This window comes from Arachis stenosperma, chromosome 2 (genome assembly GCF_014773155.1).
Source record: "Arachis stenosperma cultivar V10309 chromosome 2, arast.V10309.gnm1.PFL2, whole genome shotgun sequence".
Classification (NCBI taxonomy): domain Eukaryota; kingdom Viridiplantae; phylum Streptophyta; class Magnoliopsida; order Fabales; family Fabaceae; genus Arachis; species Arachis stenosperma.
The window spans coordinates 7,880,531-7,891,167 of record NC_080378.1 but is presented as its reverse complement, the minus strand read 5'-3'; the positions used below and the strand labels follow the sequence as shown (position 1 = coordinate 7,891,167).

Sequence of the window (10,637 nt, the reverse complement as noted above, 5' to 3'; positions counted from 1 at the left end):
CTTCTAAATTCAAAATCTTTTTCAAAAATCACTTGATTTCTTTCCCACTCTTATTTTCGAAAATCAATTAGTGTTTTTCAAAAATTTTTCAAAATCTTTTACTTAATTTTCGAAAATTACTTCCCTTCTTCTCACATCCTTCTGTTTATGGACTAACACTATCCCTTAATGCAAAATTTGAACTCCATCTTCTTTGATAAGTTCGAATTTTCTACTTCTGTCTTCTACTCTTCTTTTCCTCTGACACTTCAAGGAATCTCTATACTGTGACATAGAGGATTCCACATTTTCTTGTTCTCTTCTCTTTCATATGAGCAGGAACAAAGACAAAGGCATTCTAGTTGAAGCTGATCCTGAACCTGAGAGGACCTTGAAGCGAAAGCTAAGAGAAGCCAAAGCACAACCCTCTTTAAAGGACCTGACCGAATTCTTCAAAGAAGAAGAACACATGGCAGCCGAAAACAACAACAATGCCAATAATGCAAGGAAGGTGCTGGGTGACTTTACTGCACCTACTCCCGACTTCTATGGGAGAAGCATCTCTATCCCTGCCATTGGAGCAAACAACTTTGAGCTTAAGCCTCAATTAGTTTCTCTAATGCAACAGAATTGCAAGTTCCATGGACTTCCATTGGAAGATCCTCATCAATTTTTAGCTGAATTCTTGCAAATCTGTGACATAGTCAAGACTAATGGGGTTGACCCTGAGGTCTACAGACTGATGCTATTCCCTTTTGCTGTAAGAGACAGAGCTAGAATATGGTTGGACTCTCAACCTAAAGAAAGCCTGGACTCTTGGGAAAAGCTAGTCAATGCCTTCTTGGCAAAGTTCTTTCCACCTCAAAAATTGAGTAAGCTTAGAGTGGAAGTCCAAACCTTCAGACAGAAGGATGGGGAATCCCTCTATGAAGCTTGGGAAAGATACAAACAATTAATCAGAAAATGTCCATCTGACATGCTTTCTGAATGGAGCATCATAGGTATTTTCTATGATGGTCTCTCTGAACTATCCAAGATGTCTTTGGATAGCTCTGCTGGAGGATCTCTTCATCTGAAGAAGACGCCTACAGAAGCTCAGGAACTAATTGAAATGGTTGCAAATAACCAATTCATGTACACTTCTGAAAGAAATCCTGTGAACAATGGGACTAGTCAGAAGAAAGGAGTTCTTGAGATTGACACTCTGAATGCCATATTGGCTCAGAACAAAATATTGACCCAACAAGTCAATTTGATTTCTTAAAGTCTGTCTGGAATGCAAAATGCACCTGGCAGTACTAAGGATGCTTCATCTGAGGAAGAAGCTTATAATCCTGAGAACCCTTCAATGGAAGAGGTGAATTACCTAGGAGAACCCTATGGAAACACCTATAATTCTTCATGGAGAAATCACCCAAATTTCTCATGGAAGAATCAAGAGAGACCTCAACAAGGTTTCAATAATAATAATGGTGGAAGAAACAGGTTTAGTAATAACAAGCCTTTTCCATCATCTGCTCAGCAACAGACAGAGAATGCTAAGCAGAACCCCTCTGACTTAGCAACCATGATCTCTGATCTAATCAAAACCACTCAAAGTTTCATAACTGAAACAAGGTCCTCCATTAGGAATTTGGAGGACAAGTGGGTCAGCTGAGCAAGAAAGTTACTGAACTCCCTCCTAGCACTCTCCCAATTAATACAGAAGAAAATCCAAAAGGAGAGTGCAAAGCCATAACCATGGCCGAATCTGGAGAGGAAAGAGAGGAAGAGGACGCCACTGAGGAAGACCTCAATGGGCGTGCACCAATCTCCTCTGAGTTCCCCAATGAGGAACCATGGGAATCTGAGGCTCAAAATGAGACCATAGAGATTCCATTGGACTTACTTCTGCCTTTCATGAGCTCTGATGAGTATTCTTCCTCTGAAGAGGATGAGTATGTCACTGAAGAGCAAGTTGCTGAATACCTTGGAGCAATCATGAAGCTAAATGACAAGTTATTTGGAAATGAGACTTGGGAGGATGAACCCCCTTTGCTCACCAAGGAACTGGATGACTTGTCTAGGCAGAAACTGCCTCAAAAGAGGCAGGATCCTGGGAAGTTTTCTATACCTTGTACCATAGGCACCATGACCTTCAAGAAGGCCTTGTGTGACTTAGGGTCAAGTGTAAACCTCATGCCTCTCTCTGTAATGGAGAAGCTAGGGATCTTTGAGGTGCAAGCTGCAAGAATCTCATTAGAGATGGCAGACAACTCAAGAAAACAAGCTCATGGACTTGTAGAGGATGTTTTGGTGAAGATTGAAAACCATTACATCCCTGCTGATTTCATAGTCCTAGAGACTGGGAAGTGCATGGATGAAACCATCATCCTTGGCAGACCCTTCCTAGCCACAGCAAAGGCTGTGATTGATATTGATAGAGGCGAACTGATCATTCAAATGAATGAAGAATCCTTTGTGTTTAAGGCTCAAGGATATCCCTCTGTCACCATGGAGAGGAAGCATGAAGAGCTTCTCTCAAATCAGAGTCAAACAGAGCCCCCACAGTCAAACTCTAAGTTTGGTGTTGGGAGGCCACAACCAAACTCTAAGTTTGGTGTTGAACCCCCACATTCAAACTCTAAGTTTGGTGTTGGGAGGTTCCAACATGACTCTGAGTATCTGTGAGACTCCATGAGAGTCCTCTGTCAAGCTAATGACATTAAAGAAGCGCTTGTTGGGAGGCAACCCAATGTTTTATAATTAACTATTTCCTTTTGTTATTTTATCTTTTTTGTAGGTTGATGATCATAAGAAGTCACAAAATCCATTGAAAAAGCAAAAACAAAATGAAAAACAGGAAGAAAAATAGCACACCCTGGAGGAAGATGTTGCTGGCGTTCAAACGCCAGTAAGCCTAGCAGTTGGGCGTTTAACGCCCAGTCTGGCACCATTCTGGGCGTTTAACGCCAGAAAGGGGCACCAGACTGGCGTTAAACGCCAGGAAAGGGCAAGAACCTAGCGTTAAACGCCAGAAATGGGCACCAGCCCGGCGTTTAACGCCAGAATTGGCTCAAAACGTGATTTTTGATGACATTTGGTGCAGGGATGACTTTTCCTTGACACCTAAGGATCTGTGGACCCCACAGGATCCCCACAAACCCCTCACCTATCTAATCCCATCTCTCTCTTTACCACTCACCTCCATAAAATCCCACTTACCTCACCATCCAAATTCAAACCACTACTTCTTCCCCTTTTGGCCTAACCACAAAGCCATCTCCCTCTCCTCCATTTCTTCTTCTTCTACTCTCTTCTTTTGCTCGAGGACGAGCAAACTTTTTAAGTTTGGTGTGGTAAAAGCATTGCTTTTTGTTTTTCCATAACCATATATGGCATCCAAAGCCGGTTCAACTGAGAAGGCATGACCTCAAGCCCATCACTAAGAAAAGAATGGAGCAAACAAGAGATCCTCCTCCTCAAAGAATCATGAGAGAGGAGCAACAAAGACAAGGAAGAGACATTGAGGAGCTCAAGCACTCCATAGGATCTTCAAGAGGAAGAACAAGCCGCCATCACTAAGGTGGACCCGTTCTTTAATCTCCTTGTTCTTTATTTTTCTGTTTTTCGATTTTTAGTGCTTTATGTTTATCCATGTTTGTGTCTTATGATCATTAGTGTCTTAGTGTCTATGCCTTAAAGCTATGAATATGAATCCATCACCTTTCTTAAATGAAAACTGTTTTTATCACAAAAGAACAAGAAGTACAGGATTTCAAATTCATCTTTAAAACTAGCTTAATTAGATTGATGTGGTGACAATACTTTTTGTTTTCTGAATGTATGCTTAAACAGTGCATATGTCTTTTGAATTTGTTGTTCATGAATGTTAAAATTGTTGGCTCTTGAAAGAATGATGAAAAAGGAGACATGTTACTGAGGATCTGAAAAATCATAAAAATGATTCTTGAAGCAAGAAAAAGCAGTGAATACAAAAAAAAAAAAGAGAAAAAGAAGGAGAAAAACGAAAAAAAAGGGGAGAAAGAGAAAAAGAAAGAAAAAGAAAGAAATAAAGTTGTGATCCAAGGCAATAAGAGTGTGCTTAAGAACCCTGGACACCTCTAATTGGGGACTTTAGCAAAGCTGAGTCACAATCTGAAAAGGTTCACCCAATTATGTGTCTGTGGCATGTATGTATCCGGTGGTAATACTGGAAGACAGAGTGCTTTGGGCCACGGTCAAGACTCATAAAGTAGCTGTGTTCAAGAATCATCATACTTAACTAGGAGAATCAATAACACTACCTGGATTCTGAGTTCCTAAAGAAGCCAATCATTCTGAATTTCAAAGGATAAAGTGAGATGCCAAAACTGTTCGGAGGCAAAAAGCTACTAGTCCCGCTCATCTAATTTGGAGCTTAGTTTCATTGATAATTTGAAGTCTATAGTATATTCTCTTCTTTTTATCTTATTTGATTTTCAGTTGCTTGAGGACAAGCAACAATTTAAGTTTGGTGTTGTGATGAGCGGATAATTTGTACGCTTTTTGGCATTATTTCTAGTATGTTTTTGGTAGTTTTAGTTGAGTTTTTATTATATTTTTATTAGTTTTTAGTTAAAATTCACTTTTCTGGACTTTACTATGTGTTTGTGTGTTTTTCTGTGATTTCAGGTATTTTCTGGCTGAAATTGAGGGATCTGAGCAAAAATCTGATTCAGAGACTCAAAAGGACCGCAGATGCTGTTGGATTCTAACCTTCCTGCACTCGAAGTGGATTTTCTGGAGCTACAGAAGCCCAATTGGCGCGCTCTTAACGGCGTTGGAAAGTAGACATCCTGGGCTTTCCAGCAATATATGATAGTCCATACTTTTCCCAAGATTTGATGGCCCAAACTGGCGTTCAAAGTCACCTCAAGAAATTCCAGCGTTAAACGCCGGAACTGGCACCTAATTGGGAGTTAAACGCCCAAACTGGCATAAAAGCTGGCGTTTAACTCCAAGAAGAGTCTCTACACGAAAATGCTTCAATGCTCAGCCCAAGCACACACCAAGTGGGCCCGGAAGTGGATTTTTATGTCATTTACTCATCTCTGTACACCCTAGGCTACTAGTTTTCTATATATAGGACCTTTTACTATTGTATTTTCATCTTGGTTCTTCTGGTTCCCTCTCTGGGGCCGAAACCAATGATCACTTTTGTTCTTATATATTTTCAACGGTGGAGTTTCTACACACCATAGATTAAGGTGTGGAGCTCTGCTGTACCTCGAGTATTAATGCAATTACTATTGTTCTTCTATTCAATTCCGCTTGTTCTTGTTCCAAGATATCACTTGTTCTTCAACTTGATGAATGTGATGATCCGTGACACTCATCATCATTCTCACCTATGAACAAGGTGACTGACAACCACTCTTGTTCTACAAGCAATCAAGGCTCTAGTGAATATCTCTTGGATTCTTTAATCGGAATCTTCGTGGTATAGGCAGGACTTGATGGCGGCATTCAAGAGAATCCGGAAGGTCTAAACCTTGTCTGTGGTATTCTGAGTAGGATTCAATGACTGAATGACTGTGACGTGCTTCAAACTCCTAGCAGGCTAGGGCGTTAGTGACAGACGCAAAAGTATCAATGGATATTATTCCGGCCTGAACGAGAACCGACAGATGATTAGCCTATGCTGTGACAGAGCATCAGGGACGTATTTTCACTGAGAGGATGGGAGGTAGCTGCTGACAACAGTGAAACTCTACACGAGCTTGCCATGGAAAGGAGTAAGAAGGATTGGATGGAGACAGTAGGAAAGCAGAGAGACGGAAGGGAAGGCATCTTCATGCGCTTATCTGAAGCTCTTACCAATGATATACATAAGTATCTCTATCTTTATCTTTATGCTTTATTCGTTTATCACTCTACCCATTCGAGTCTGCCTGACTGAGATTTACAAGGTGACCATAGCTTGCTTCATACCAACAATCTCCGTGGGATCGACCCTTACTCACGTAAGGTATTACTTGGACGACCCAGTGCACTTGCTGGTTAGTTGTGCGAAGTTGTAGTGATCACAATTTCGTGCACCACTTATCTTTTTCAAAACTACCTAACTACTTTTCCCTCTCTAATTTTCGAAAATACCTCCCTCTTTTTCAAAAATTCTTTTTAATTAATTAATTATTTTAAATTTTAATTTTAATTATATCTTATCTTTAATTTTTGAAAATCACTAACCCATTTTTCAAAATTATTTTCGAATTTCTCTCCCCCTCATCTCTTTCTATTTATTTTATTTATTTACTAACACTTCTCTTCTCTCCAATCACTGCCTCTATCCTCACCATTGTGATTGGATTCTCCACTTTTATTCCTTTCTTCTTCTACTAACAATAAGGAACCTCTTTACTGTGACATAGAGGATTCCTCTTTCTTTTCTTGTTCTCTTCTTCCCTATATGAGCAGGAGCAAGGACAAGAACATTCTTATTGGAACAGATCCTGAACCTGAAAGGACTCTGAAGAGGAAGTCAAGAGAAACTAAAAATCAACAATTCAGAGAAACCTCAAAAAAAAAAAAAAAAAGAGAAAAAGAAAGACAAAAAGCTTCCACCTTCAAGTCATGGGAGATGGAAAGACTAATATAAGCCATCATAGCTCAGTGGTAGAACATGTGGCTGCAAATCAAGAGATTCCTGAGATACCTCAGGGAATAAGTTGTCCTCCACACAAATATTGGAAACAACTAAGGGGAGGAACACCAAAATTACTAGGAATCATTCAAAAGAAGCAAGGAAGAGACATAGAGGAGCTCAAAGAGCACCATTGGTTCTTCAAGAAGGCGCCACCCTCACTCAGGTGGATTCATTCCTTGTTCTTATTTCTTTCTGCTTTTCGGTTTTTAATGCTGTGTTTATCTATGTTTTGTGTCTTTATTTCATGATCATTAGTATGTAACCATGCCTTAAAGCTATGAATAAATTCCATTAATCCTTCACTTCTCTTAAAAGAAAAATGTTTTAATTCAAAAGAACAAGAAGTACATAAATTTCGAAAATAGCTCTTGAATTTAGTTTAATTATATTGATGTGGTGACAATACTTTTTGTTTTCTGAATGAATGCTTGAACAGTGCATATGTCTTTTGATCTTGTTGTTTATGAATGTTAAAATTGTTGGCTCTTGAAAGAATGATGAACAAAGAGAAATGTTATTGAGGATCTGAAAAATCATGAAATTGATTCTTGAAGCAAGAAAAAGCAGTGAAAAAGAAGAAGCATTCGAAAAAAAAAAGAAAGAGTATATAGAAAAAGAAGGAGCAGTAGAAAAAGCCAATAGCCCTTAAAACCAAAAGGCAAGGGTAAAAAGGATCCAAGGCTTTGAGCATCAATGGATAGGAGGGCCCAAGGAAATAAAATCCAGGCCTAAGCGGCTAAATCAAGCTGTCCCTAACCATGTGCTTGTGTCATGAAGGTCCAAGTGAAAAGCTTGAGACTGAGTGGTTAAAGTCGTGATCCAAGGCAAAAAGAGTGTGCTTAAGAGCTTTGGACACCTCTAACTGGGGACTTTAGCAAAGCTAAGTCACAATCTGAAAAGGTTCACCCAGTTATGTGTCTGTGGCATTTATGTATCCGGTGGTAATACTGGAAAACAAAGTGCTTAGGGCCACGGCCAAGACTCATTAGTAGCTGTGTTCAAGAATCAACATGCTTAACTAGGAAAGTCAATAACACTATCCGAAATTCTAAGTTCCTAGAGAAGCCAATCATTCTAAACTTCAAAGGAAAAAGTGAGATGCCAAAACTGTTCAGAAGCAAAAAGCTACAAGTCCCGCTCATCTAATTATAATTAATATTCATTGATATTCTGGAATTTATAGTATATTCTCTTCTTTTTATCCTAATTGATTTTCAGTTGCTTGGGGACAAGCAACAATTTAAGTTTGGTGTTGTGATGAGCGGATAATTTATACGCTTTTTGGCATTGTTTTTAGGTAGTTTTTAGTAAGTTCAAGCTACTTTTAGGGATGTTTTCATTAGTTTTTATGTTAAATTCACATTTCTGGACTTTACTATGAGTTTGTGTATTTTTCTGTGATTTCAGGTAATTTCTGGCTGAAATTGAGGGACTTGAGCAAAACTCTGAAAAAGGCTGACAAAAGGACTGCTGATGCTGTTGGAATCTGACCTCCCTACACTCGAAATGGATTTTCTGGAGCTACAGAACTCCAATTGGCGCGCTCTTAACGGCGTTGGAAAGTAGACATCCAGGGCTTTCCAGCAATATATAATAGTCCATACTTTATTCGGAAATTGACGACGTAACTTGGCGTTGAACGCCAAGTTCATGCTGCTGTCTGGAGTTAAACGCCAGAAAAACGTCATGATCCGGAGTTGAACGCCCAAAACACGTCATAACTCGGAGTTCAACTCCAAGAGAAGCCTCAGCTCGTGGATTGATCAAGCTCAGCCCAAACATACACCAAGTGGGCCCCGGAAGTGGATTTATGCATCAATTACTTACTCATGTAAACCCTAGGAGCTAGTTTATTATAAATAGAACATTTAACTAATGTATTTGATATCTCGGGACGCATAGTTCTCAGATCATGGGGGCTGGCCATTCGGCCATGCCTGAACCTTTTTCTTATGTATTTTCAACGGTGGAGTTTCTACACACCATAGATTAAGGGTGTGGAGCTCTGCTGTACCTCAAGTACTAATGCAGTTCTATTTTCTTTTATTCAATTCTCTTTTATTCTTATTCCAAGATATACGCTACACTTAACTTTGATGAATGTGATGATCCGTGACACTCATCATCATTCTCACTTATGAACGCGCGTGATTGACAACCACTTCCGTTCTACTCTAGGCCGGGCGCATATCTCTTAGATTCTCCAACAGAATCTTCGTGGTATAAGTTAGATAGATGGCGGCATTCATGAGGATCCGGAAAGTCTAAACCTTGTCTATGGTATTCCGAGTAGGATTCTGGGATTGAATGACTGTGACGAGCTTCAAACTCCTGAAGGCTGGGCGTGATGACAAGCGCAAAAGAATCAATGGATTCTATTCCAACCTGATTGAGAACCGACAGATGATTAGCCATGCGGGTGACAGCCGCAGAGGACCATTTTCACTGAGAGGATGGGATGTAGCCACTGACAATGGTGATGCCCTACATACAGCTTGCCATGGAAAGGAGTAAGAAGGATTGAGTTGAAGCAGTAGGAAAGTAGGCGTCCTTGAGCCATACAGTATCTCCATTCGCTTGTCTGAAATTCCTACCAATGAGGCTGCATAAGTATCCCTTTTATTATTTCTTTTCCTTTTATTATTTGATTTTCTAAATTCCATAATTTTATCTGCCTAACTGAGATTTACAAAGTGACCATAGCTTGCTTCATACCAACAATCTCCGTGGGATCGACCCTTACTCACGTAAGGTATTACTTGGACGACCCAGTGCACTTGCTGGTTAGTTGAGCGAGACTGTGAAGTTAATTTTAGACCATGGTATTGTGTACCAAGTTTTTGGAGCCATTACCGAGGAATATTATTCGAGTTGTGTGAAAGTATAAATAACAATTTCGCCCACCAGCGACCAAATTTCAGAAGTAACAACGGTAAACCAATCCATACTTTGACAACACCACCACTAGCCTCCATGATACTAGAATGTAGGATGTTTTTTCTTGAAGCCCAACTTCAGATCACTTAACCCTGCTATAGGGTCTTATAGAGAAGGAAGAGTAAGTTGTCCGGCATTTACGTCGTATTTTAGTTGCGCACATCAATGGTTGGAGAAACTAAATTCCAAAAGTAACAACGGCAAACCAATCCATACATTGACAACACCATCATCAGCCTCCCTGATACTAGAATGGAGCATATTTTTCCTCTAAGCCCAAATTCAGATCACTTACCTCTGCTATGGGGTCTTAACGAGAATGATCAGGAAGTTGACCGGCATTTACATTGTGTTTTATTTGTGTACATCAATGGTTGGAGTGACCAAACTCCAGAAGTAACATCGGTAAATTAAATCCTCAGCATTGATAGGACTCGGCGAGAAATAAAATTTTTTGGGTTACCAAAGGATGACATGACATCCATGAGCCAGGTTGAAGTGTACGCAACAAATCGGAAAGAGTTCTTGAACTTGTATAAATCCGAGTTAAAACCGGATAGTTCGTTACCTAAATGAGTACGATTAAGAAGTGTGTGAAACACTTCACCATCGTATTCAACACACTCATTTCCAATCGGCAGGTATTGTGTTAACAATTTTTAACCCCTTTGCCGTCGACAGACAGTGTTTTATGGAATTTTGCTCCGAAATCAGGAAGAATTGATATGTTCTATTAAAGATGAGACATCTGCATTGTTCGATTTTCTCGAGATTTTTAGTTTTTCAAACAATGTATGAACTCATCCGGAGTTCATGCATTGTTTGAAAAACTAAGAAAATCTTACAGAAATCCATCAATTCAGACATTTCATCTTGAATAGAAAATATCAATTCTTTTTTGAGTTCGAAGCAAAATTCCATAAAACAATGTCTGGCAATGGGAGAGGTGCTGAAGATTCATTGACACAACATTGGCACATTGGAAATGATTATGTTGAATACGATGGTGAAGTATTTCAAACACTTCTTGATCGTACCCATCGAGGTAGCAGAT

The 10,637-nt window shown here is 39.6% G+C and overlaps 1 non-coding gene across 1 annotated transcript; it reads right to left on the bottom strand.

Annotated features, from left to right (window-relative positions):
* Positions 1–853: 853 nt before the first annotated feature.
* Positions 854–957, bottom strand: LOC130963845 (small nucleolar RNA R71). Its single transcript, XR_009079963.1, has one exon. It is a non-coding gene; the product is annotated as a small nucleolar RNA R71 (small nucleolar RNA).
* Between the last annotated feature and the right edge of the window lie 9,680 nt (positions 958–10,637).